We start from the raw sequence: 26,685 nt of genomic DNA, 5'->3' as shown, positions 1-26,685 counted from the left end.
GCTCAAAATTTATTTTTACCCACCCCTTCTTCTTGATGATCTCCAGTTCCTATATTCAGTCAATTCAATACACGCATTCGACTTCCAAGAGGGTTCGAAGGTGTGATGAGGATTCAAGACGAATTTTCTTGAAATGGCAGTCATCTTATTTTATTTTTGTTGAGGATTTAATGACCTCCTTTTTTTGTTTTTCTTTATCCCTTATTTTGCCTGGACCACTTCTTTGAAGCTTTCGGTCCATCGGGATGCCCTAACTTTTGCCTAAGTCATTTTGTGGTATTTGACTTAGCGAACTTTTTTTCAATCTTTTTTTTTTTTTAAGGTGTTGACTGCCATATTATTGGTGGATAAGGATCAACCAACACTAATTTTAGCTTTTCTTAACTTCTTCGACACTTCAACATGTGCGCGAAGGATAACATGTGGTTGAACCTAATTGGAGGGTGTTCATATGGACGATTTTTTTTGAAAGATCGAATGCATGATCAAACTATCTGAACGCAACTACCCTGCCCCAGGTTAAGATTAAGGGTTTTAGATCCAAAATAAACACCAACTTCTAGGCTCAAAGTGGTTGTCTAGGGATTAACTCCTTATAACTTCAGTGTTTGGGGATTTGAAACAATGCCCTACATCATCGACAAGGTTTTACTCAAAAGCATACCACAACACGTTCAGGTGTTTCGTTTTCATCATCCTCCCTCCAATCTTTGTTAACACAACAGTTCGATAAACAAAAGTGAATGAGAGGAGTATTTTTGTTTTTTAACATAAATGAAAAACGAGTGAATACGAATGGATCAATTCAAAAGATGCATAAACATTTCATTAATCCTACCAATTCAAAGAAAACAACAATGCTTAAGAAGCAAACAACAGTCAACATGCAAGGAAACTACAAAAGAAATGCTGAAACAGCCAAATGATTGCCAGCTTTAGGGAATTGATTTCTTCAAACTTGAAGATTGGGATCAACCACCTTTTTGACATGATGATCTTCAAATTCTTTTATTTCAATCTCATCGTCGAACGCAGCCCTCTTGGATCCACTACTCACTTCTCCTTTCCTTTCATTGGTATAGGTCGTGACATTGGAAATCCAAGGCGGTATCTCCATGCTCTTACCAGGAAACAATGATAGCTCACTAGCCACATCCCTGACATCTTCCTTGTGGTACAAAACCTTGAGGGGTATCAAGGGTCCTTTCCCTTTATCATTACTTGGCCCAGAGATCAAGGTATATGTACTTGAGACTTCCTCCTTGAGTGTTGGTGACCTGATGTCAATCAATCTTTGCAGCTTGAGCTTAAAACTCACGCATTCCTTGATGGAGTGCCCCATTGTTCCAGTATGGTATTCACACTTGATCTTCGGGTGGTCTTCTTCAAAGACTAAGCTCTTCTTGTTAATCAGTCCTCGTACCAAATATTTTAGCGCACAGCAAGAATCTAGGTCATGTCCCAATGCCCCTTTATGGAATTCACATGTTGCATTTGGATTGTACCATGGTAGGTCTGGTGACACAGGCGTGAGAGCTCGAGGGGTCACCAAAGCATTCTGGATCAGTAGCGGGTAAAGCTTGCTATATGGTACCGGAATCGAGTCATTGTGATCCTGGTTCTTCTTGCTCTGATTCTGACTTTTGTTTTGAACCTGACTTCGGTGATTTTGAGGAGGAATGGCCAGAGGATGTTGATGATGACGCCTTGAGGGAGGTCTATATATTGGTAAATGAGGGGTTGCCACATAGAATTTCCCTTGACTTGGGGTAACACCAAATGGTTGTGGCGTAGTAGCTCTCTTTGTTGCAGCAGTGTATATTGGGTGACCCTCTTTTCTCAACAAGACTTGCAGGGTTTCCAAGACCCATCTCATTTGGCTCTTCAAAAGATTAAGTTCCCCCTTCAGTGCTTCTTGGCCTTTCCTTAGCTCGTCCATCATCTCCTGAGACATGGTTCTTTGTTCTAAACGCGTGTTGAGAATCACTTTGCTTCACGGACAAAAGATGGATGAGTTTTTTTTGGTAATTTGTCTGGAGAATGACATGCATTATGATGCGATGCAAATGCAATGAATGAATGCAATGCAAGCCATGCATATTTGTGTTTTTTCTTTAATACACGGGTTCAAAAGTCCGAGGTACTGATAAATCTGATTGCTTTTCCAAAACGGGGTTCTCACCGGGTATGATCTAGGGCTTTGTTACAAAGGATCCCCAGAGTCATTGATTCACAAGACTGTTTGACGCTTACGGGAAATACTTCCCGGTCGTCAACTCCATCAAGGGAATCTATTCTGGGTGAGGTTCTCGTACCGACCCTTACGAAGTATACACCTCGCGAGTCCGTACTACGTAACCATCGACTGGGTTCTAGACAGGGTACTCAGAGTCCTGGATTCAAAAGACTGTTTGACGCTTACGGAAAATACTTTCCGGTCATCAACTCCATCTAGGGAATCTATTCTGAGCGAGGTTCTCGTATCGATTCTTACGAAGCATACACCTCGGGAATCCATACTACGCAACCATCATTTCTAGTCGGCCAAAGGTTTAATGTTCTAAAAGGTTCTTAGAGTCATGGACCCCTTTGAAACATCGCCGCTTACGAGGTATACACCTCGGGCGACAATATTTGCAAAAGGATCTACTCTAAGTGAGGTTCTCGTACCGACTCTTACGAAGTATACACCTCGGGAGTCCGTACTACTCAACCATCGTCCTATCTTATGTTTTTTCACTCTAGACTCGGGTGTAGAGTCTTTCCCACATGGTTTGCAATCAAATACCCAAGTACCAACAATCACGATAGAACCAATATACAACAGATATCAATATAACAATAAAGATATTAAAAGCAATAAATAAGGGAAAAGCTATAAAATTAAACAAACAAAGGCACACAAACGTCCTAACTAGGCTTGACTCGCTTAGAATTTACCGTTTTCCCCAGCAGAGTCGCCATCTGTCGCACCTCGAAAAAATGGGGATACGACTTCAAAGCAAAGCGCGATCGCACGCTCGCAATGATGGACTGAACAGAGTCGCCACCGAACTTTATTTATTCCTAAAAAGGAAAGGGGAAATATCGATAAAACCCAAGACAAAGGAAAGGATAAGATATGGTCATCGCAACCAATATCAGGGTTCGGGAGTCGATTACGCAAGGGGAAGGTATTAGCACCCCTCACGTCCGTTGTACTCAACGGGAACCATTAGGTCAGTTGTGTGCGTTAGTATTAGTTTAAATGTTAGGCTTTTCAGTTTATTAAGTGGGAAAAGAAAGAATATAAGAGAGAAGAATATTTTTTGGATTATTTAACGAAGGACTAAACCTAAGTTTTTTATTAGTGGGCCTGACAAGATTTACAAATCCTGCTCCTACGTATCTCAAAAGAGAAATCAAGGCTTACGTAGTTCTGGGTAGAAAAATGTTTGTTTGTTGGTCGATTTTAGCGAAAGCTATATTGTATTAATCGACGAAAACATCGTTTTACCCAAAACAGATGAGGAGTGGACGCATACCACACATCGAAAGGATTTATAGATCTACATTCGGAAAAGCGTCACTTATCTCTACTCAACAATCGTGGCCGAAACATTGTTTTGTATCACTTAAGACAATATATCTTTCATTTATGAAAAAGGTTTTTGATTAATCGCACGGCGGCGAGAAAAGAGTTTGATTGGTTGGATGTATTTTGAATGACGGCGAGAACTGGGATGAGCGAGATATACATCTCGAATCCTAGCCTCAGGAGTGCATGATATACATCATGTTCCATTTCCATCTTTATTGAAAAAAGTTAAGATAGGAATTAAGTATTTTGGAATTTGATTGAGAAAGGGTTTGAAGAAACCGCATTGACAATTTTTAGGCGATGGCGAGAGTTAAGATTGGCGAGATATACATCTCGAATCTTAACCTCAGGAGTGCATGGTATACACCATGTTCCATTTCCACCTTTATTGAAAGAGTCTTAAATAAGATTTAAGTATCTTAGATTTGATTGAGAAAAAGGTTTGACGAAACCACATTGACAATTTTAGGCGATGGCGAGAGTTAAGATTGGCGAGGCATACGTCTCGAATCTTAACCTCAGGAGTGCATGATATACATCATGTTCCATTTCCACCTTTATTGAAAAGGGTTTGAATATGAATTAGGTATTTTGAGTTTTATTGTGAAAATGGCTTGACCTAGATCAAGTATTGATGGATGTTTGAGAAAGATTTGACTGAGTGTTTGAGAAAGCAAAGTGGGTAAATTTGGATGATGGCGAGAGTTAAGATTGGCGAGGCATACGTCTCGAATCCTAACCTCAGGAGTGCGCGGTATACACCACGTTCCATTTCCACCTTTATTGAAAGGTTTAGATAGGGATTAGGTATTTTGAGTTTTTATTATGAAAAATGGCTTGACGTTGGATCAAGCATTTGATGAAAGTTTGAAAAAGATGGGATGGAATAGGATGGAAAAATGAATTGATTTGTTTATTGAGAAAATGCTCGACGTTGGATCGAGTCTTTATTTTGTATTTTTGAAATTTGTTGATTTTATTCTTGTGTTAGTAGCTAATTAAACAACCAAACAAATAAAGAAATAAAAAGTACAAAATTATTACACATTGGGGAGTGGGGTACATTTTTCAAATGGGGGTTAAACAATCATGAAATAAATAAAATCGGGCCCAAACAAATAATGCATGAGTGTAAGTGCAAGGGAACCGGCTCATTGTAAGAAAGCCCAAGAGTAAGCTATGTGAGGTTGACGGCGATGCTTTAAAAAAGCAATCGACTTACAAGGGTGTGAAAAAGGGCTCGATATTAAATCGAGAAAAATATGATTTTTATAATTTTAAAATGGTTTTGACTGGATGATGCAATTAAATAAAGAAGCATGGACATAAAAAAGATATTACAAGAAACAAAATACTAAAAGACAATAAAATAATAAAAGATAAAAGCTAAAAGAAAATGAGATACTAAAAAAAAATACTAAAGAAAATGAAATACTAAAAAATACTAAAAAAAGCTACGTATGAGTATCGAACTCACTCCACCTAAGACTATGGAACTACCCTCTCTCCACCAGACCACTTAACAACTAATTGATATTTTAGTACTAATTTAAATATATAAACCAAGGTAAAGAATAAAAATAGAAAAAACTAATAATAAAAAAACTAGTGGACTACCCTAATTAAACCCAGCCATTTGGCTGTTGGGTTTCCAAAGGGAAGAAATTGGAAATATAAAATACCACTATTAAATACTATCCTAGGAAAAATGAATGTTTTTTATTATTTATTATTTATTCTATTTGAAATAAATTAAAAGAAAAGGAAAAAAGAAAACGTAACAGAAGCTCAACGTATCTCTCCCTCCCGGTATCACTCTCTCTCACTCCACCGTTCAAACGCACTCTCTCTCACTAACCTCACTCACCCATCGCTCTTCTGCGTCTCACTCTCCTGCGTCTCACTCTCTCTAACAAACTACCTCCAGAAGGATTCAAGCCAAAAGAAATCTCACCTTCGGTTACGGCGACGGTGATGATGGAGTTTGAAGCTTCGCTATTTCGCCTCCCTCTCGGTATGTTCGATTTTGGATCTAGGGTTCTCAAAAGTTCTCGCCGCTCTCTCTGAATCCTCTTTCTGACTAGGGTTTTTTTCTTTTGGAATTGATTTTGGGTTTCCTTAAGTTTTTTTTTGCCGTTAACTCTCAAAAAATTCGTCCCCTACTGATTTCTCTTTGCTTCCTATTTATCCTCTTCAATTTAGGGTTTGCAGGATGGCCCATGGAGCTCAAAAGAGTATCCTGCAAAACCCCCTTCTGGATGGCCAGGCTTTGGTACCCCTAATCGATGCTTGTGTTGGAACAGGTAAACTGAGCTTAAGCTTTTTCCAATCGCTTTTTGTCCCAATTCCAATTTGGGAACTTTCTTGAATTTTCAACGCTTTACTGATTACCTTATTTTGTTACTGCAGTAAAAACATTGAAGATTCCAAAAGCATGTCCGGTTTTGACCACAGCTCAGGTTGCAGTTTCGGTTGACATGGTTGATGGTCATGGAAGCATCAGAATTCACCTTGGAAGATAGAGATTTCAATTGTTCTAAAGCTTTATGTAGACGGAACTTTTGAGTTTGATTCAATTGTAACTGAATTCCTCCGGGTTTTTTTTTATGTTTCAGGATGTTCCTGTGCTACAAATGCCTCAACAAGCTTCTGCACAGTTTCGACGTCGTAAGCTGGACTCAAATATATTCAGAGCCGGAACCCATGTGCCGAGAAGAATTTCAGTGTGGAGATTGTTAAGGTAGATCAGCTTTGACAATGCTCTCATCAACGGTTCATTATCCTGCATATGACCAGCTGTATCAACAAGCACCACATCCGAACCATTACGAGAAGCTTCCTGAATGGCCCATTTTTGTTTTGCAACAGCTTATAGCGAAAATGCAACATGTACCAAGGTATACGGAAAGCATACTTAAATCTTATGTCTTTTTGTAACTTCAATGAGTTTTCTTGTAACACAAATATTTAAGCATGTTTTGTCTTGCAATATACAGCATGGTCCTTGTGCTGCAGGTTTGAAGATTTAAAATCAGAACCACAGAGATTATCATATAAGCGGGGTAACAGCTGACCAGGTCGAGAATACACGGTCCACTTCTTCGAGCCAAAAAATTTGGCAGACAAATACACAGTAATTATCAAAGTGACGGGCCAAAACCTTGCGAGTTAGGTGGTGTTAAGTACAAATTGGCATCTACAGAAGGTTGGTCAAACAAAAGTGCTAACGTATCAGCAATAGCAGCAATATCCGGATACCGAAATTTCAAACCACGCAGAGCAACTGTACAACCATCTTTATAATCTTGCTCATACTTTAAGATATCTTCAGTAGTTAAATACAGAGGTTCTTTAAGGCTGTCCGGATGAAAGTCCTGAAGGTAAGGTGTCTCTTTTCTCGATTGGCTCTCGGTTCTTTTTTGCAACTCGGATATCCTGCTGATTTGTTATAACTCTACGCATTAATTCCTTTATATCATGACCATGGTTCTGTTATGATTCCTCTTGTTTTTTTTTATGATAACAGGCCTTCTAAAACCATTTTGCTTCTTCTTCATGGTGTGAGGCGGGTTGTATCGGAGATTAATACCGGCGCCGGCTAATGAACAGCACAAGGTTAGTATCAAAACATTTTGGAACTGAATTTGAAACTTTTGGATTAAACATTGAATCTTTTGATGATCCTTTGAGTTTCCTCTTTCGTGCAGGTTCGGCTGGTTATTCGGCATTAAAAATGCTTCACTTTTCACACATGCCAAAAACTTGTAATATCTTCATTAATACCACTTCTTCCGATCCTGGATCAGTCACCTCAAATCTACAACTTGTGACGGCATCAAATACCAAGTGCATTCGTAACGACGTAGGACCCTTAGCCATCTTCATTCCTAACTCGTCGGCAACACGAAGTGCAACTAGTGTCGGTACTGCTGCATCGAAAGCATGGGCTTTTGTCAACTGCAGCAAAGGCAGCAATGAGTGCGGTGACGGAAACCCGGTTGTTGTAATTTTGTTGTGGGTTTCAATAATTCAGCTCTCATACCCTTGTTTCTTTTAATACTTGCATTAGATCTTCCATGAATGAATGGTGGTGGCTGTTGTGTTTCAAAACATATTTAATAGAAACACTAAAAATATGGTTTGTTTCAACTGGTTTTGCAGGTGGTTGCTGCTGGATATTCTTACTGTCACGGTTGCTGCAGGATATTCTAGCTGTGACCTCGCTTCCATCTGATACATAATTGGATAAATCCGGATGTTCAACTACATAACTTGACTTCAACATATTGCATCCAAATTCCACAAGAATATCCTGTACTGCATTCGAGAGATTGCTTCCATTTATCATTTTCAATTGTTTGGAAGGTCTTGAAAGAAATCCAGACGCGGATGGTAAAATTGGCCGATCCCTAAATAGTTGCAATGTTCTGTCTGTTACTGCAATCCACATTCAATTCTGATAGCTTCCAACAGTTCAGGAGACACACTTGGCTTTCTTTTTCCAGCAATCGAAAGCCTGCTTTTTTACTTCCTGTCTGTTTCTTTCCTGGAAATATCACATATCTTTGTACTCTTCTTTCTCATGTGATGACTTAATTTGTGGTTGGTCCTTTGTAGATCACACACATACGAAAAGAGTTTGGCATGAACGCTCTCGCTTGCAACTGCTGGATAATTAAACAAACTGCTTTTGGAACGGGGAACAATGACGGCTGCGCATCGGTGTTTGAATGGATCTTATTTTTGGTTATTCTTTTTTGTAAAAATGATCACAAATATTCGGAATTCTCTTGATCATATGCTCTTGTGTAGACCGTGCAATAATTTTAACTCTATTCATTTCGTTAACAAATTACATCTTTTCCAACCAAATGAAAAACACTGTGTTGAAGTGTAACTTGTAAGTGATGAACTTCAAATAATTTATGCACTTCAGAGAGAGAACTTCTGGAATAACTTCTGAAGAAAGATTAGGAACAACCAGATTTATTATGTTTAATATATGCAGGGCTTCCGAATGCTCATGATGTATGCCATGAAGTTTGATGTATGTAGCATAAAATGTATATGAATAACCAATGAGGCATAATGTAATGCTTATGTAAAATGCTTGTTTTAATATGTAAAATGTGCTCATGATATATAAATATTAATGGAATGAAGTGTATGAGAATGTAGCATTTATAAAATGGAAAGGATTTTTAGGCATAATCCAAAACTAACTTAAATATCAATTTAAATAATAATAACAAATCAGTAAAAAACCAAATTAAAAAATCAAATTAATTTATAATTCATTTAAAATTACTTGGATATCAACTCTAACATTCATTTGGAAATAAAAATCGATTAGAGCTTTAATCATTAGTAAAAATAAACAATTAAGATTAAGTTGACAATTGGAATTAAACTTAATTTGAAATTAAAATCAAATTAAAAATAAAAAAGAGTCAAGATATTAAAATCCATTTTATATTGATGAATGTATGCAAAAATGCAAAATAAAAGAAAAAATGAAAAAATTCAGGATCAAAATCGGGGTATGACAGGCTAGAATCCTTCTGAGTCAGAAACCGCTTGGTATTCTTGACTCCAGAAACATAAACATGTGGTCTCTCAAACGTGTGCCTTTGGATCTTCTAGACAACTGTCTAGCTCAGAACTCAAGAGCCAAACTGTTGAGATCCTCTCGATTAGTATGCATATTCTTGATATTAGACAACCATCATTAGCTGCATTTAATTCTCCCCATGCTTGCCAACTCAGATTTTAGAAATCATAATTATTTTTTGTCCCCTATTGATTCTAACGTTGTCGCTTTGCATGTGTTTGGTATATGTATATATTTTACCATAATTACCATTTTCACACTTCTCACTCTCACAACATACATAAAACCTTTGCCTTGATTCTCTCTGCAACCTCAACATCCTTGCAATCTTCATCTTCATCTTCATAGCAACATCATCGTCTTCTACAACTGCAAATTGATCCTCAACAACAACAGGTCTTTGAATACTCTCAACAGATGAATATTATTGAGCAAACAGTGGAAGCTCCATAACAGGTTACAACCCTTGCTGCTACACGCACAACAACTTCATACCAAGAACCCCATGTTCTTGATCGCCCCTCTCACATCAATATTGCCACTCCGTTTGAAAAGTTGGAAGTGTTATGTGAACTGTTGGTTGATTTTGACAACCTTAAAAGAAATAGAATATACCTAACTGAAGAACTGGAAAATCAAGGTTGGGGAAACTACTTCAAAAGGCTCTATGCTCCAGTTTACACATTCCTGGTAAAGGAATTCTGGAGGTTCGCTGACTGCGGCGACCACTGCATTATCTCCTACGTCCTAAGGGTCAAGATGGTAATCACAGAGAAGTCTATTGTGAAGCTTCTAGATATGGAAACTTCTGGGGGAAGAAGGATATACAACATCAACCCTAAGGAAAAGTATATGTCCCAAGAAATCATCCCTACAATATTCAATCAGAACCCAGAAGGGAAAACCTCTAAGAACAAAGAACTTCACCAGAATCTGAGGGTTTGGTTGAAGATCATTCTGGGAACTATCCACCATCGTCCAACATCCAGCTCCTCTGACTACATTAATACAGATCAGAAGTTCATTTTGTACTGTCTGCACAAAGAAGTTCAGAAGCTGAATCTTCCCTCCCTCCTCTTCAAATATCTGAGGGACTCCGCCAAAGATACAAGGAACAATATGAAGCCCATAAATTACATCCCTCTAGGGAAGTTAATTTTTGATGTGTTGATAGAGAGTGGGATGGTGGGCCGCCTAATCTCTATTAACATGACGGAAGATATTACGGTGGATGTGGGAAAGCCTCTGAATGCCAAGAATCTGAAGAGCATGGGGATTATTGACAAGGTCAAATTCAAACCCACCTTTGACACCTCCTGGGATGCTTTTAACGATCATAGGGAGCTATCTCATGGGATGTATCTATTCTCAAAGATTGATCCCCCAAAGGTAATCACTCACTACCTTCAATATCTAGCATCCCAGGGTATTGACATCTCTTGATTCACTATGGACTGGCTACTAGAACAACCACCTAACTTCATGATGAGTAAGAGAGAGCCCTCTGAGTAGAAGAAGAAGAAGAAGAAGACTCATAAGCTGGGAGAGACTTCAGCATCTCAGAAGCAACCTGTGCCTCTGAGCTCCTCCGTTCCAAGTAAGTCTCATATTTCTGAAGCTCTCTTAAGTTCTAGATCTAGGCAAATTCTATCATCCTTACCTCAACCCCTCAAATAATATCTCCTTTTGAACCTCCTATCTCCATCCCAATTCTTTCAGAACCCCACACCTCTGAAACCCACAATTTTGAACCAAACACATCCTCATACCCAATATAAAAGTTTGATCTCAGAACCACAACAATCCATGTATCTGAGGCTATTTTATTCAATGAACTCATATCACATCCCTCATCTACTCCCTCATCTCCTCCATACTATGACCTAACCTCAAACTCTAAACACTCAGATGTCCCTGACCCAATCTCCCCCACTCTAGCACAACTACAAGCCACAAAGAAAATTTGAACAGACTAAGTATGTACCATAAACCTCTGAACCAATACCTCCACCCTCTGCATCCACTTCAGAACCCTCTAAAACCCTTCCACCCACTTCATAACCCTCTGAAACCATTCCTCCTACTTTTGAACCCTTCTTTGAACCCACTACTGCACCCATCTGAACCTATCCCTCAAACCTTTGAACCTGACCTCGCCTTTCCAACCCTGGATGAAGTTTATGCCAAGTTCTCAGATAACACTGCTACGAAGCTCAGACGGCTATCTGAAGAGTCCAGACGAAGTGACAATCCTTCTAAAGTAAGGACTCACTGGAATGAATTTCTCATGTGGATGACATATGAGGTCTTCATGCTCAAGGGAATCTCTGAACAAGTCAGAAATGACTATATCATAAATGTTAAGGAAAGGCTAGAGGTGCGTCTGGCATAGGAAGTCGAGGAATGGGCCAGGAAGGAAGTTGAGGAAAAGGCCAAAATAGAAGTTGAAGAGATAGTTGTTGCTGCAGAAGCTGAAGCTAAAGCTAAAGCTGACGCTGAAGAGGCTGCTGGTATAGCTGCAGAAGAAGTTGCGAAGACTTCTGAGGTTGCTATGACTCAAAGTGAGTCATCAACATTTGATCTAGCTCCTCTGGTTCTCAAGACTCTAGAAGAGCTTCAAAAAGAACATCAACTTGTGAGAGCCAGACTCGACCAGTAAGATCAAGTCAACTCCAGCATCTAGAGCCTGCTTTTCCAGCTACTTCAGAGGATGTCTCCTCCTCTAAACCCTTAGGCACTCTAGGATTAATTAATTATACTTTTTATTTCTAAGAGTTTTTGGCTCTGAGGCTTTCTTATTCTATGTTTTTCCTCCGTGTATCTCTCTGACTTTTCAATGAAATTTTGGTTGGCTTCTATGATTTACTTTTATCTTTGTTTACTTTTTGAGTCTCACAAAAAGGGGGAGAAATAAATAATAGCCTTTCTGATGAAATAATATATCTAACTCTCAGAATGCACTGCTTACATTCTAACATTAAAAATCAATTGTGCGGTCTAAGTGTTTTACAGGACATATCTGAACAAGGAAAACTGAATCAGTATCTGAGAAACAAGTCAAGCAACCTAAAAAGCTCTGGTAAGAAACGTTCTACCCCAGAAACCCTTTTCTGATACAAATTTTCTAAGTATCATACTTAGGGGGAGAATTCCAATCTCAGGGGGAGTCATACTATATTTGACTCTGATTCATTTAAATTTGTATCCTTGTGAAGTACCATTGTTTCATCAAAAAGTCTAAGTTTTTGTCATCATCAAAAAGGGGGAGATTGTTAAAACAAGATTTTGGTTCTGCAATATATCTCTAGGATTTGATGATAACAAAGAATGAAACAATTTGGTACCCTAAAAAATTTATCTAAGTCTGTCAGATTCTAAGGAAAAATGAATCTGATAAAAACATATCTGACAAATAATGAAGTCCAGAACAAATGATCCAGAAATGAAGAAATCATATCTGACTCCGAACAAGAACTCTTCTGAAAGAATTACATACAAAAGTTGTCATTAGTTTACATATGAAGACTTTACATCTGAAGACTCTGAAGACTTTATATTTGAAGACTCTGAAGACTTTACATCTGAAGACTCTAAAGGCTTTACATCTGAAGACTCTGAAGACTTTACTTATGAAGACTCTACATCTGAAGACTCTGATGCCAATATCAGAAGACACTCTATTTGAAGATCAGTCACGTTGACACTGAAGAATACTCAACAACAACTATCTGAAGAATACAAGTTCTTCTCAAAGACTCTAAATTCCGTTCACTCTGATTTTCGCTCAACAAATCATCTGACTCATCAAAATCAAAAACTTAGTCAAGAAGTATTCTAAGTATGGTACAAATCCATATAAGGACAATATGGATTATACTCCAACACGGCTATGGAAAGGATAAGAAAATTAATGTCATTAAGTCCCATAATTGGCAAGATATCCATTAATTTTTTCTCTAACGGTATCTTCTCCAAGCTCTATATAAAGGTCTCATCATCATCATGTTGCAGACACCAAGAAAAAATACAAGAATTCTACAATACTCTGCGATCTGTACACTCAAAATATATTCATTGTAAATTCAGTAATCACACAAGAGTTGTTTCTCATAGTGTGAACATTGATCCGCATTCTTAATTATGTTCATACTGCTTACCTAGAAGCACTCAAACAAACACTTTTAATTCTTTATAGTTATTGATTTTCCTCAAGTGAGTTATTGAAGTCTATAGACTTGAGAGGGCTAAGAGATTGTTGAATTCTTAGACGTTTTTATAATCTATTGAGATTATTGCATTAAGTCCTTATTGAAGGCGAAATCACCTTGGCCGGGTGGACTGGAGTAGCTTTGATTTTCAAGCGAACCAGGATAAAATTCTTGTGTTGTTAGCAAATACTTTCGTGTGTGTGGTTTTGGAAAAAAATGATTACTATAAAAACAATTCAAACCCCTCTTTCTTGTTTTTCTCTACCTTCAATAATCCCATGTTTAGGGCATGTCATACATTGTCCGCTATGGGACAAACAGACAAAAAAGAAAGAAAAAAAAGAAAGAAGATAGGTAATAAGAAAATGGACATGTAACCTGAATATATATATATATATATATATATATATATATATATATATATATATATATATATATATATATATATATATATTTGTTCGGATGTAATAACCCACATAAACAGTGATCATATCATCAGTTATTACAATAAAACAGGCCTAATATAAAAGAGAGAAATAGAACTCAATACATAATTCAACATAATGACAATAACATGAATGTTTGATAATAATAGAAAAACTTTAAACCTTCTCTGCACAACTCAAAATCCACATGCTTCTTTCTCTCTTCTCAAGCTCAACCATAAGTATTAAAAGCTTCCCACAACAAGTTCTGTGGAGAAGCATTAGTAAAATCCCTAGCTTGCAGTGCAACAGTTCTGAGAGTCTTGAGAGTCCAAAGATTTGCATCAACAAATGTCAAACTTCTATAAGGAAAATTATGTTTCTTGCAAAGATAAGTCACCAATGGTAAAACCTTCTTCATTAAGCCCTAGGTAGCCTTGGAAATAAATGATGTTCAAGCTGAAACTGAAAACCACAAAAGAACCAATCCATCCAGGTTGAACATGAGATATCTACTGTTCTGCTTGTGTGCTTCTCAAACCAAACGTTTCCACTTGGTGGACCGACGTACACATTTGCAGCAAAATGGTTCAAATAGAATTGAAGATGTTGGATGGAACACACAACAAAACAAGCAAGAGCAAACATCAACCTTTCCGGCCAACTAGGTAGGCATGACAATAAAAGAGGAAACCAAGTCCATAACACGGCGGTCCCCAATAGCGCCTATTATCGACATATGAGTGTTGATGAAAGTAATATGCTCATGTCGATCGCTTTTTCTGTGGAAGGATATCAATTATGGCGGTTTGAAGTTCGTAGTAATGGTGCGTCCCAGATTTTTCGGAGAGGGGTTAGGAATCTAGGATATTTGTACCCTCTAGATTTTAGACCTCTAATCTCGTTATTGTTGAACATGCAAAACATTATCTTGCAGGATTTCATTTTGGCAACATAACTCTTCCATAACAGCTTGCATCCTCACTATGGCTTCTTGGTCGTTGTTGTTGTTATTGTCTGTGCGAATCATAATTGTGGAATGGTGGCCGTCCAGAAAAATGATTTAGATAAGAGTGTGGTCCATGTTAATTTTACCATACTCCAAGGTGTGTGCCAATTTTACTTGCGGTGAGCAAAAAATATGCTACCGTATCTACAATAATGACAAATGGGCTTTAGACATAACATTCAAAATATTTTCATCATTAACCACCAGTTATTATCCAACAGCAAATAAACCATGTGTCATAAAACCTTTCAAATTCATGACACATAGGTGAGCAGATGTCAAAACTAAATTTTTTCACTTATATGTTATCATAGGCAACTAATAAAATTCTGAGCATTTGAGGCTGAGTTGTATTAGACGTAACTATTCATCAGAAGCTAGTTGAGAGCTTCTGACCACGGTAGCTTCCGATCATCATCAGACTCTGATCCTCCATTCAGAAGTAAGCACTAAACTTTAACAAAATGCATGTTCAGATTCTTTTTGATAAAATCAAATTTATCAATAGTAAGAGGCTTGGTAAATATATCAACCCATTGATGTTATATATCAATGAACTGTATATTTATCTGAGGAGCCATCAATTATATCTTTCTTCAAGTCATTATCTCCTTAAATAGAGAAAAAATAGTTGTTGAAGATCCAGCATAGTAGAGTCCTTTGAGAAGCTTCAAAAGAGACATGGGGATGTTTCACTAAATAGTCAAGGTAGGTGAAGGCTAGTTTGAAAACTCTTTGCTACAAAAGGAATTATCAATTGTATCTCAACAGACTCTATGAAGAAAATAGAGCTTAGGTATTTACGTGACAAAGTAAACTCAGAAGTTGATAATGACCTATCAGAGTCATCTAGGTCATTGCCCTTTGACTTACTCATGTTCTGATCATCAAAAACAAACTTCTTTAAAGTCTGTTCTTCAGAGGCTAACTCCTTCAAACTCTGACCTTCAGACATTGACCTCTTCAGAAGTTGACTTCTTCAGAGTCTGGTCTGCAGCTTCTGATCCATTAGATTTTGGTCTTTAAGTTTCTCTTTGGATGTTCACAGTCAGAACCAATACTTGAATTCTATATGAAATTTTAGTCTATAGTCCTGCACAGTTGAACAAACATTAGTATAGCCAATTTTTCTTTAAATATTGTGTTATAATAAAAACCAAAGGGATATGGAACAAACCAATTTTGTTCCAAAAGAAAGATTGCAACTCATAAAAAAGCTACCACCGTGTCTTGTGTACAGGTGCCTTTATGTAAAAGGATATTTATTATAGTTATATTCTTGTTTTAAATCTTCGTGATACTTTTTTAGGTTACTATTAGCTAATCATTTTCTTTCTTATTGGATCATATATTTTCTAATGTTTACTTTCTTAATAAAATGTTATAACATATAGTCTCGTTAAACGAGTTAAGTTGATAGTTATGTATCGACATATGATTGCAGGGGAGAAAATAAATTAAAAAATTAGATAAAGGGTTGCAAAATATAATATATAAAAACATATAGTCTCTTTAAACAAGTTAGGTTAATAGTTTTTTATGGACATGTGATTGCAGGGGACAGAATGAATAAAAAAATTGTCATTTTCACTTTTAGTCCTTCCAAGGTTGCAAGGGATATAAATATAAAAAAGGTTTAAATAACTTTTTAGACCTCATAAATATTGTCATTTTCACTTTTAGTCCTTCCAAAAAATTTCTTTAAAAAATAGTCTTCCTAATATTTTCCGTCCATATTTTTTGTCTCTCATAGCAAAGTATGTTAACATAAACTGGCGTGGCGTGCCACTTAAGTTTTTTTGTGATTGAGCATATATGTGATAATGCCAACGTGGCAAGATGCTGACGTGATATGCCACATGGCTAAAATACACTGAGACATAAATAATAATTTAGTTTCCCGTGGTATAGTATGCACGCCAAGAAATATTGCCGTTTAAATTTTTTTATAAACTTGAATCAAAAGAAACAACATCACATAAGAGATGAAAATCTTATAAATACTAAAATGTTAACCCTATTTTCAATGCTAACAAAAGGCATATCAGTGTTTAGTATTAGTGAAAGGAAACACGCAACAATTTGATAGAGGCGGCATTAAAAGTTACATTTTTGTTGACAAAATTATGAGAGACATTACAATAAACAAATATGCTTAAATTAACAATGCATAAGAACTTACCCCATATGTTATCTAGTATCTTGATCAATGGTATTCAATGTATTCCAAAGAATGGTAACAAGAACCCAGTGAAGAGGACATTTGAATCGAGCAAAATCCAATAACAATACCATATCTCTTTCAGCGTGATATCCTCCAAGCGGTGAAAAATGCACGGTTCTAGTCTGTTTCTCAATAATATGAAGTTTCCATCACGTATATATATCATGTCTAAGTATAAATGATGTTAAATAGTGAATTCCCAAAGTCTTGTGAAATTAAAAATGGACTTGACCTAGACTGGGAGGCAGTTCGGATATACTTCTCATTAAACTTTTACAGGAAAAAACTACGAACATCCAACTTCTAGATTATGCCACGTATACCTAGGAGACTCCCATTTCTCCCAACATCCAACCTATGACTTTCTCACTCTATTTGTGTTCAGCCCTACCCCATTAAATATACCCTAAAACTCAACTTTTGTAGAGAAGCATTTCTATTGGATCTGAACAATATTGTAACAACTTCTTCATTACTTCCGTATGGCCTTCATAAGATGCTAGGTGGATTGGGAAATAACCATATTTGTCCCTTTGAATGCTGCAAAATTTACATAATCCAAGTAATAAATCAACACCTTCAAATTGGACTTGTCATGACAGATTTTTGCATGTCTGGGATGAGTGGCTATGATTTACTTAAAAGAGTCAAGGTCATCATCATTTACTCCGAAACATTCCCTAAATTCATTCTCTTTTTTTTAACTTCAATAACATGCATGCACATCACACTATAAAAGATGCCAAACATTCCTTTCTCTTTCTCACTAAATACTTACAGTACAATTTTTAGTTAGATTTTGATATAAAAGTGGTTATTAGAACTAGTTATGATTAATTAAAGTTAAACATTTTTTAATAGTTTGGATTATATTATACCAATAGTTAGACACTACAAAATTTGTACATCTACAATTTTTAGTAGAAAGCCTGAAAAAGAAAAAGTTTCGTAAAACTTTCTCAATGATCAGGTTTTTGCATTGAATTTGTTACATATTAATTACAATTTTAGCTATCGATTAGCTGCGATTTTTTTTGGGTTCATGAATAATGTTTCTTTTAGCCATGTGGATCAGCATCTTATCACGCTGGCATTGTCATGTGTATGCTCAGTCACAAAAAACTTTCATGTGGCATGCCACGTCAGCTCCTCTTAAAGACCATTAGCAAGAGAGACCAAAAGTGTGGATGAAAAATATTATGAAGATCATTCTAAAAGTGAAACTGGGCATATTTAGAGAGATCAAAAACTTATTTAATCCTATAAAAAATGTATAAAAGGTTGTAAAATATAATATTAGAAACACATCATTATAGGGGAGTAAATAAATAAATTGGATAAAAGGTTGCAAAACATAAATAAATAAATAAAGAATTACTAAATATTGGCCCATGCAGGTCTTGAACCTGCGACCTTCGCGTTATTAGCACGACGCTCTAACCAACTGAGCTAATGGGCCATGTTGTACACTTTTGAATTTGAAAATATATATTACTACAAATTTGTTTAACTACTTATTTAAGATATTATTTTTTTTAAGACTCGGTATCCAATCCCAAGACCCCGACTAATATTAGGAACCAATTCCATTATCCAATTATAGGGGTCAAATTAAATTTAGAGTAATGTCTGTATGGACTAACCCAACACCAACATTATTGGCACATAGAGGATTCAATTCTAATATCTAGAGAGGAGTGCACTCCTAGATTCGAAGCTTTTACCATCCAACTAAATCCTATGAGCTAATTTGATTTGCAAAATAAAAAAAAATTGGATAGAGCAGGACAAGACAACTTTTTTTATTATACTGTGTTTGATGGTCGATGCCCTAGATAATTATTTTCTCTATTTTATTTTATATGTCTATACATCAGCAAAAATAATATAAATTTTACTAGAATATTCCTTATTGATATAAAAAATATTAATATTTATGAATCAAAATAATAAATCATGAGAAGGAGGAAAAAAAGGTGAAGAAGGAGATTTATTTTACTCTACTATGTATGATATGTTGATGCACCAAACAAAAATAATATAACCTTTACATTACATTTTTTACTGATATATAAAATATTAATATTATATTTATGAATCAAAAGGTGTGTGTGTGTGTGTCGCGATTATCTAAGTGTTGGGTTATGAATATATGTGGGGAACTGAGTGGATGGGTCGGGATTATCTTCTGTGGTAACAACTTCCCAGAAAGAACCTAGCTTATCCTGTGTATCTCTATCATAAGATACTTTAGCTACAACGACTGGGCCATACTGGAATCCTAACAGTTTTGCAAACTCCCTATGGTTATAGGTATACTCATGTCCAAATAATCTGAATGTGGTGTTACCTCTGTTAAATCCACGACCATTATAAGGCTCGTAGGTAAGTGAACTCAGGAACTCAAGAGTAAGGTTCTGGTAAGTAACATATGGATTTGATGTTAGGCTCGATCCCTAGGGTCTCTAAGTAGTGAGAGTCAAGGTATCTGGTAGGCAACATGGGTCTCTCAGATAATGCCTCATAGCGTTTCTTCTGGATATTGTCTCTGGAATAAACATGCATATCATCTAAGTTCTGCATCCTAAAAGTATGGTTAGTAAGAATAAAGAACGCTGAGACCTGGAGTGAAATCCACCAACAGTTAGTATCGTTAGTAGGAAGAAAATAAATCATTGTTATATATAAATACAAAAATGAAGTCGTGGGTTGTCTCCCACACAACACTTTGTTTAATGTCGGTAGCTCGATAAAACAGAGAGATGTAAATGCTCATGGGTGTTCTTTAGAGGATAAATTCATTGAACTGGAAATAGTCTTTGGTTTACATGGCCATTTATCGAGCCATCTCTCATATCCTTCACCTTTTCTTTTTCCTTTTCTATAGGGTGGTTCAGGTATTCTTCTAGGTATTAGCTTTTTAGGTTCAACTTTTTCTTTCCTTACCTTAAAAGTTAATAATTCCCTATTTTCATGCGTTTCATGGTCCTCCAATTTTCTATTCTTATGCGAGACCTTGGAGAGAGGTTGATTAGTGCGGATAGTTTTTAGAGTCTCTATTCTTTCCTCATCCAAAAAATTTTCAACCTCATTATCGCTCTCCTTAGGATTTTTGATTAGTTTTTCACTACTGGTTGATTCTATAATTGTATGTTTATCAGGGGAAGGGCCTAAACATGTTTGTGCAAGTAGGGAGATTGTAGTCTCCAATGCTTTGCTTCCTGTGACTAGGGAGACGACCAGTGTGTCCAGTTTCTTAAGGTTTTCTTTAGTATTACAAATTTGGTTCATAAACTCTTTATTCCGCATGGTTTATGTTGTCATAAACTTTTGCATGGTGCATTCTAGTTTGGAGAGAGTTATCGTCTCAACGTAATCATCCCATATAATTTTAAGATTGAATTTATGAGACTCGTGCGGTACTTCATAATATTGAGAGCGATAATTGTAAGAAAATTGTGTCGATGCATAGTGATAAAGACTAAGGTGCCTTGATCTAGATGGTGTAACAACAAGTTACGAAATTTTTATGTAATTGGTCCCCAGCAACTGTGCCAAAAACTTGATCGCGAGATTATGATTCTATCGAATTAACTAACTGCAAGTGTATAGTCTATCACATAGTTTTAAAAGATATCGATCCCAAAGAGACCAATAGTCAAATGTATTGTTTCTAGTTGTTACGGTGTTTATCTAAGGCAATTAAATTAAGAATGGAAAAAGACGAAATAATAAACTTTAATAAATTCGGACAAGTAATACTAGAACGTGGTTCACATCAATTAATGGTGTTCTTATTATTTCTAAATAAGATTACTTTACGGGGAAATATTTTCTGCTTTGAAAAGAATTTAATTAAACAAGAGCTATCACTTTCACGTATTCAGAACCGGATTTGACTCTCTAATTTATAGCATCCATTGTCACATGTGATCGGTAGTTATCGCGTTAAAGTAGTAAAACCTATTTTAAGGAATTAGACTTTTTGCTTAATTGAAAAGTTATTTTGATTGGTAAGTTTAAATAAAAAGGGTCCCCAACTTCCGCTCAGGTGACCGGGTCCTAATCCTATAGGCGCGCGCGTTCGCAAACAGTTTTAAAACCACCTTCTAAAAATATTAAACCTCCTAAATAATTAATAAAGTGCTTTCGCGGTATTTACTAACAAAAAATAATCCAATTTTAATCTTTAGTGTCAGACGACCTTCGATCTTACATGACGTTATCACTATCCTACTTTCTTAGTAACATATTAGATTAAGTTCAGAAAAATTGCATTAAAACCAAAATAACCCACAATAGTAATCCTAAAGAAATAACGGACAGAGTACCATCAAATGACAGTCTTCACATTCTAGTACAAACAAATTAGCTAGACATAATTACGGTAAACAAAAAGGAATTTTATTTGGATTTAGAATTAAACATAACGACAAATTTAATAAAAATTGTTTTAAGAACAAAAGTGAGGAAATTAATTTAGGGAAAATAAAATGCAGGAAATAAAATGCGAGGAAAGTAAAGCGAGGAAACTAAATTGACAAGGAAATTAAAACATAAATAAAGTTGAATAAAATAAGAATTTGCTCCAATCGGAGACTTGAATCTGGTACCATGCAAGTAGACGGAAATAAACTTCGACGAAATGTAAATGCGGGAAGATAAATAACTTCAAAATAAAGGTGCTCCAAACTTGATACACGAACAAAATGTGATAACCCATTGATGTAAGGCGTTAAAGCTCTAATGATACTAAACTTTATGGCTTATGTTTGTGCTAAGATTGGATGATTCAAAAAGTGAAATAAAACCAATAATTATAATGTTTCAAAACCCTAAAATGCCATGTGAAACTTTCTTAATTAGTGGGAGGGAATATAGGAAAACCTGGGTTGAGTGGGAGACCAAGCAAGGCCCATTTTCAACTACATCGCAAAATAAAGGATGGAGAATGCTACCCCCTGCATGGCGAACTCCATCTTCATAACATGGTTGTGACTGAGTCTTTCAACCATTGAGGCATGGGACACGTCATTCTCCTGGTGGCTATCTCCTTGGAGAATGCCATGTAGGTCGCCTTGAGTGCAAATTTCCATTTTTTCTTCATTTTGCATCTGAATTGCTTCATTTCTTCACACATGGCTGATATATGGTCAAATACCTGAAATACAAACAAAGTGCCCACATAACAGTGGAAATAGAGGTAAACGATAATAAACATGTACGAAATGAGTCAAAATAATGGTATAATTTGGTGTTATCAGTGCTCATGATCTTGCAATCATCAAGCTTGAACTTCTTTAGAAGCTCCTTTGTATACTTAGTCTGATGAACATAGACTCCCTCTTTTCATTGATTGATTTGAATACCAAGAAAGAACTTCAGGTCACCCATCATACTCGTTTCAAATTTAGCATGCATTGTCTTTGAAAATTCTTGGCAAAGAAAAGCATTAGTTGAACCAAATATAATATCGACAAGATAAACTTGGACAGTTAAGATATCATTCTTAACTGTCTTTCTGAAGAGTGTGGTGTATTTTCCCTTTCTGAAATGCATGTTCTAACATAAAATTACCCAGTCTCTCATAACAAGCTCTAGGAGCTTATTTGGTTCCATAGAGCGATTTCTTTAGTTTGAAAACATATTCTAGATGGACTGAATCCTAAAACCCATGTGGTTGTTTGACATAAACTTCTTTAGAAATTACTCCATTTAAGAATTCACTCTTAACATCCATTTGGTATAAAATAATGTCATTATTTATAGCATAAGAGAGAAGTAACTTGATTGCCTTTAACCTTGCAACTGGTGCAAAGGTTTCAAAGAAATTAATACCTTCTTGTTGACTATAACCTTTATCTACAATTCTAGCCTTATTTCTTACCACTTCTCCTTAATCATTGAACTTGTTTCTGAATACCCACTATTTTCCAATAATGTTCTTCTGCAAAGGTTTGGGTACCATATTCCAGACATCGTTTCTTTGAAACTGATTCAACACTTCTTGCATAGCCACAATCCAACCATCATCAAAAAGTGCTTCATCAACAGAAGTGGGTTCAATCATGGAGAGTAATCCTAACATTTAATGCTCTTCTCTAAAAGTGGGCCTTATCTTTCTAGGGCTATCATTGTTTCCAAAAATTAACTCTTTTGGATGAGAAGACTTGTACTTGAAGGTCTTCTCGGATTGTGATGCATCTGAGGGTCCATCTTGAGCTTCTTCAGAATCTTCAACATCTAGATAAGCTCCTGAGGTTTGATCAACGTCTAGACCACCAGCTTCTGAAGTTTTGATAGCTTCTGAACATCTAGCTTATGATGGGTTGTTAGCTTCTGAACTTCCAGCTGCTGGACCTCTAGCTCCTGATGTTTCTTCAGATACACAAATTTCTAAAAAAAGATTGACTTAGCTAAGAAATTTTACTGTTAGGCTCTTTGTCATCAAATTTGATGTGTATTAACTCTTCAACTGTGTTGGTTTTAGAGTTATACACCATTTATGCCTTAGAGCATTCAGAGTATCTCAAAAATATACACTTCTGAGCTTTGGCATCAAATTTCTTCATATAAACTTTATTGTTTAGGATGTAACATGTATATCCAAACTGATGAAAACAAGAAATGCTTGGATTTCTTCCCTTGAACAACTCATATGAAGTCTTGTTCAGGATATGTCTAATGTAGATTATATTGTGAACATAACATGTTGTGTTCACAGCTTCTGCCCACAAGTACTTAAGTAAGTTGTTTCCATGGATCATGGTTTTGGCCAATTCTTGTAAAGATATGTTCTTTGTCTCTATAACTCCATTTTGTTGTGGAGTTCTAGGAGAAGAGAACTCATGCAGAATTCCACATTTTCCACAAAAAAATTCAAATGGCTCATTTTGAAATTGACCAATATGATCACTTCTTACCTGTAAAAAAATTTATTCCTTTTTAGTTTGTACTTGTATGCAGAAGATGATGAACACATCATATGATTCATCCTTTCTTATAAGGAATTTAACCTAAGTCCATCTACTATAGTCATCAATAATGACTAGTCCATATTTCTTCCAATTGATTGATGCAGTACTAACTGGATCAAACAAATCAATGTGAAGCAATTCTAAGGGTCTGGAGGTAGAGACATTATTTTTAGTTTTGAAAGAAATTTTACTAATTTTCCCTACTTGGCATGCTCTACAAAGAGCATCTGGGTGATGATTGAGATTTGGAAATCCTTTAATAAGTTTCAACTTGTTAAGTTTAGATATTGATCTTCAGTTAGCATTACTTAACCTTATGTGCTAGATCCATTTCTCATCACTCACTGATAAAAGGCAAATTACCTTCTAATCAACCTATTCAAAAAAATTAATTTTATACACATTACCTTTCCTTCTACCTTTGAATATTATGGACTTGTCAAATTTATTCATGACTATGTAGTTTTTCTTATTAAACATGACTTCATAACCACTGTCATAAAATTGACTAATGATCAGTAGGTTATGTTTAAGTCCATCTACAAGCCAAACATTATTAATTGAGATAGATAAGTTACCAATAGTACCCTTACCAGTGATCTTTCCTTTCTGGTTTCCTCCAAATGCCACAGTTCCTCCTCTTTCAGAGTTAGGGTTTGGAACATAAGCCTTTCTCCTGTCATATGTCGTGAGCAGGCATTATCTAGGTACCAAAATTATTGTTTTGCTTCTCCCTTGAAGCATATATGTAGCAAAATAAAATTGAGATTTAGGTACCCATAATATTATGGGTCCTTTAAGGTTAGTTATGACAGGTTTCTTCTTGTTTTCTACCTTTGCTCTCATATGATAAGGCTTAGAATCATTCAAGACTTTTGATTTGAAAGTTTGTTGTCTTGAATGGACCTTGGACTTAGGTTCTAAACCTTTCAGAACCTTAGCTCCTGTTATCTTAGATTCTGGCTTCTTTAGAACCTTTGACTTTAGAGTCTTAGGCTCTGGTTTCTTCAGAACCCTTGACTGAGAACCTTTACAATTTTAGCAGCAGGTATAAAATAAGAGTCAAGCTCTTTCTGAGCAGAGCTTGGACAAGAAGGATATGTTGGTTTACTCAAGGTTTCAAACCTTGGATTAAAAGATTTTATGAGTAACCAAGACCTTATTCTTTTCTTTTACTTACTCCATAAATCATGAAAGCAAGTTTAGTTATATTGAAGGCAGTCATGATAAATTCTTGAAAAGTCATTTCATGTTCATCAAGAGGTTTATTAGACACTTCCTTTACTAGAACAATATGATCTTTCTCTAGAGATTCATTTTTATTTGAACATAATTTAATTTTTCTTTCAAAAGATCATATTGCTTTTTCAATATTTTCACGTGTTTACTTTTATCTTGACATCTTCCCATGAGATATTGAATGAAAGTGATTAAATCAGAACGAGATAGTTTAGAAAATACCTTATCGTCTTCCTTAGACTCTGAACTAGAATCTGAGTCAGATTCTGCTTGAGAAGATGTAAGAGTCATCGAAGCATGGTTGGCTTCCTCTTCATCCTTTTCAGAGTCTTCTCCATTATCAAGTCCAGTGAATGTTACCATGAGACTTTTCTTGAATTTGTTTCTAAAGCTATCTTTTCTAAACATTCCATTCTTTTACTTGTCCTTTTGTAGTTCAGAATATTAAACAATGAAGTAACTATGCTTCTTGCAGTTGAAGCATTTTTTCTGATCATCCTTCTTTTCTCTAGAACTAGATCTTCTGAAGCCAGTGCTTCTGCCAGAGAATCTCTTGTTCTTCTTGTCCATATACTGAAACCTTTTGATGATAAAATCCATTTCCACATCATTTGAGTCATCTTCAGAACCTTCTATATGAGAAGTTTCTTCAAAATTCCGTATTTGAGGAGCCATTGCAGTTTTAGCAATAGATTTCAAAGCCCGGGGCTTTGACTTTTTGACAGGTTCATCTCCATTGAGCTACATCTCATGGCTCTGAAGATTGATGATAAGACTTTCAAGACTTAATGTGTTTAAGTCTTTAGCCTCCTGAATAGTTGTCACTTTAGGTTTGTATCTGACAGGAAGACTCCTAAGAATCTTCTTGACATGATTAGATCTAGTGTAGCTCTTGTTTATAACCTGAAGTCCAAACACAAGAATTTGAAAGCTAGAAAACATGGTTTCAATGTCTTCTTCCTCCTTCATTCTAAACAACTCATATTGTTGAATTAGAAGGTTAGCCTTAGCTTCCTTTACCTATTGATTCCCTTCATAAGTGGCACATAGGGATTTAAAAATGGTCTTAGTATTAGATTTACCAATGATTTTGATGTACTCTGAGTGAGGTAGACAATCAACCAGGATTCCTCTAACTCTATGATGTTTTTTATAGACCTTCTTTTGAGCTGGTGTGAGGATTTTTCTATCAGACACCATTCCAATTCCATTGACTAGGATATTAATGTCATATTCTAGAATATCCTACAAATCATCACCAGGACCTGTGATATGAGTATACATATTGCTCTTCCACCATTCAAACTCAGTAGAGTCTCCACTAAAAGTTGGAGGTTTAGTTGTATAATTATTCTTTTCTGAATTGCTATAATCATGATTAATAGCAGCATGTGGATTAGGAGTACCACTAC

At 35.9% G+C, this 26,685-nt stretch overlaps 1 long non-coding RNA gene, 1 other non-coding gene and 1 pseudogene across 3 annotated transcripts; 1 reads left to right on the top strand and 2 right to left on the bottom strand.

Moving 5' to 3' along the window:
* Positions 1-5,331: 5,331 nt before the first annotated feature.
* LOC127075250 (uncharacterized) lies at positions 5,332-8,477 on the top strand. 2 transcript variants are annotated; one of them, XR_007786288.1, is made up of 8 exons: positions 5,332-5,594; positions 5,783-5,883; positions 5,990-6,477; positions 6,577-6,960; positions 7,107-7,195; positions 7,288-7,594; positions 7,742-7,972; positions 8,198-8,477. It is a non-coding gene; the product is annotated as an uncharacterized LOC127075250 (long non-coding RNA). The 2 variants fall into 2 exon arrangements; XR_007786287.1 differs by having other exon boundaries at positions 7,742-8,113.
* A 5,538-nt stretch (positions 8,478-14,015) lies between these two features.
* On the bottom strand, positions 14,016-25,636 carry LOC127137229 (delta(8)-fatty-acid desaturase-like; annotated as a pseudogene).
* Positions 18,443-18,516, bottom strand: TRNAI-AAU (transfer RNA isoleucine (anticodon AAU)). The gene has a single exon. It is a non-coding gene; the product is annotated as a tRNA-Ile (tRNA).
* Positions 25,637-26,685: the final 1,049 nt, after the last annotated feature.

This window comes from Lathyrus oleraceus, chromosome 4 (genome assembly GCF_024323335.1).
Source record: "Lathyrus oleraceus cultivar Zhongwan6 chromosome 4, CAAS_Psat_ZW6_1.0, whole genome shotgun sequence".
NCBI lineage: Eukaryota > Viridiplantae > Streptophyta > Magnoliopsida > Fabales > Fabaceae > Lathyrus > Lathyrus oleraceus.
Note: the sequence above shows the minus strand (reverse complement) of the source record. Positions and strands in the feature narration are given on the sequence as shown.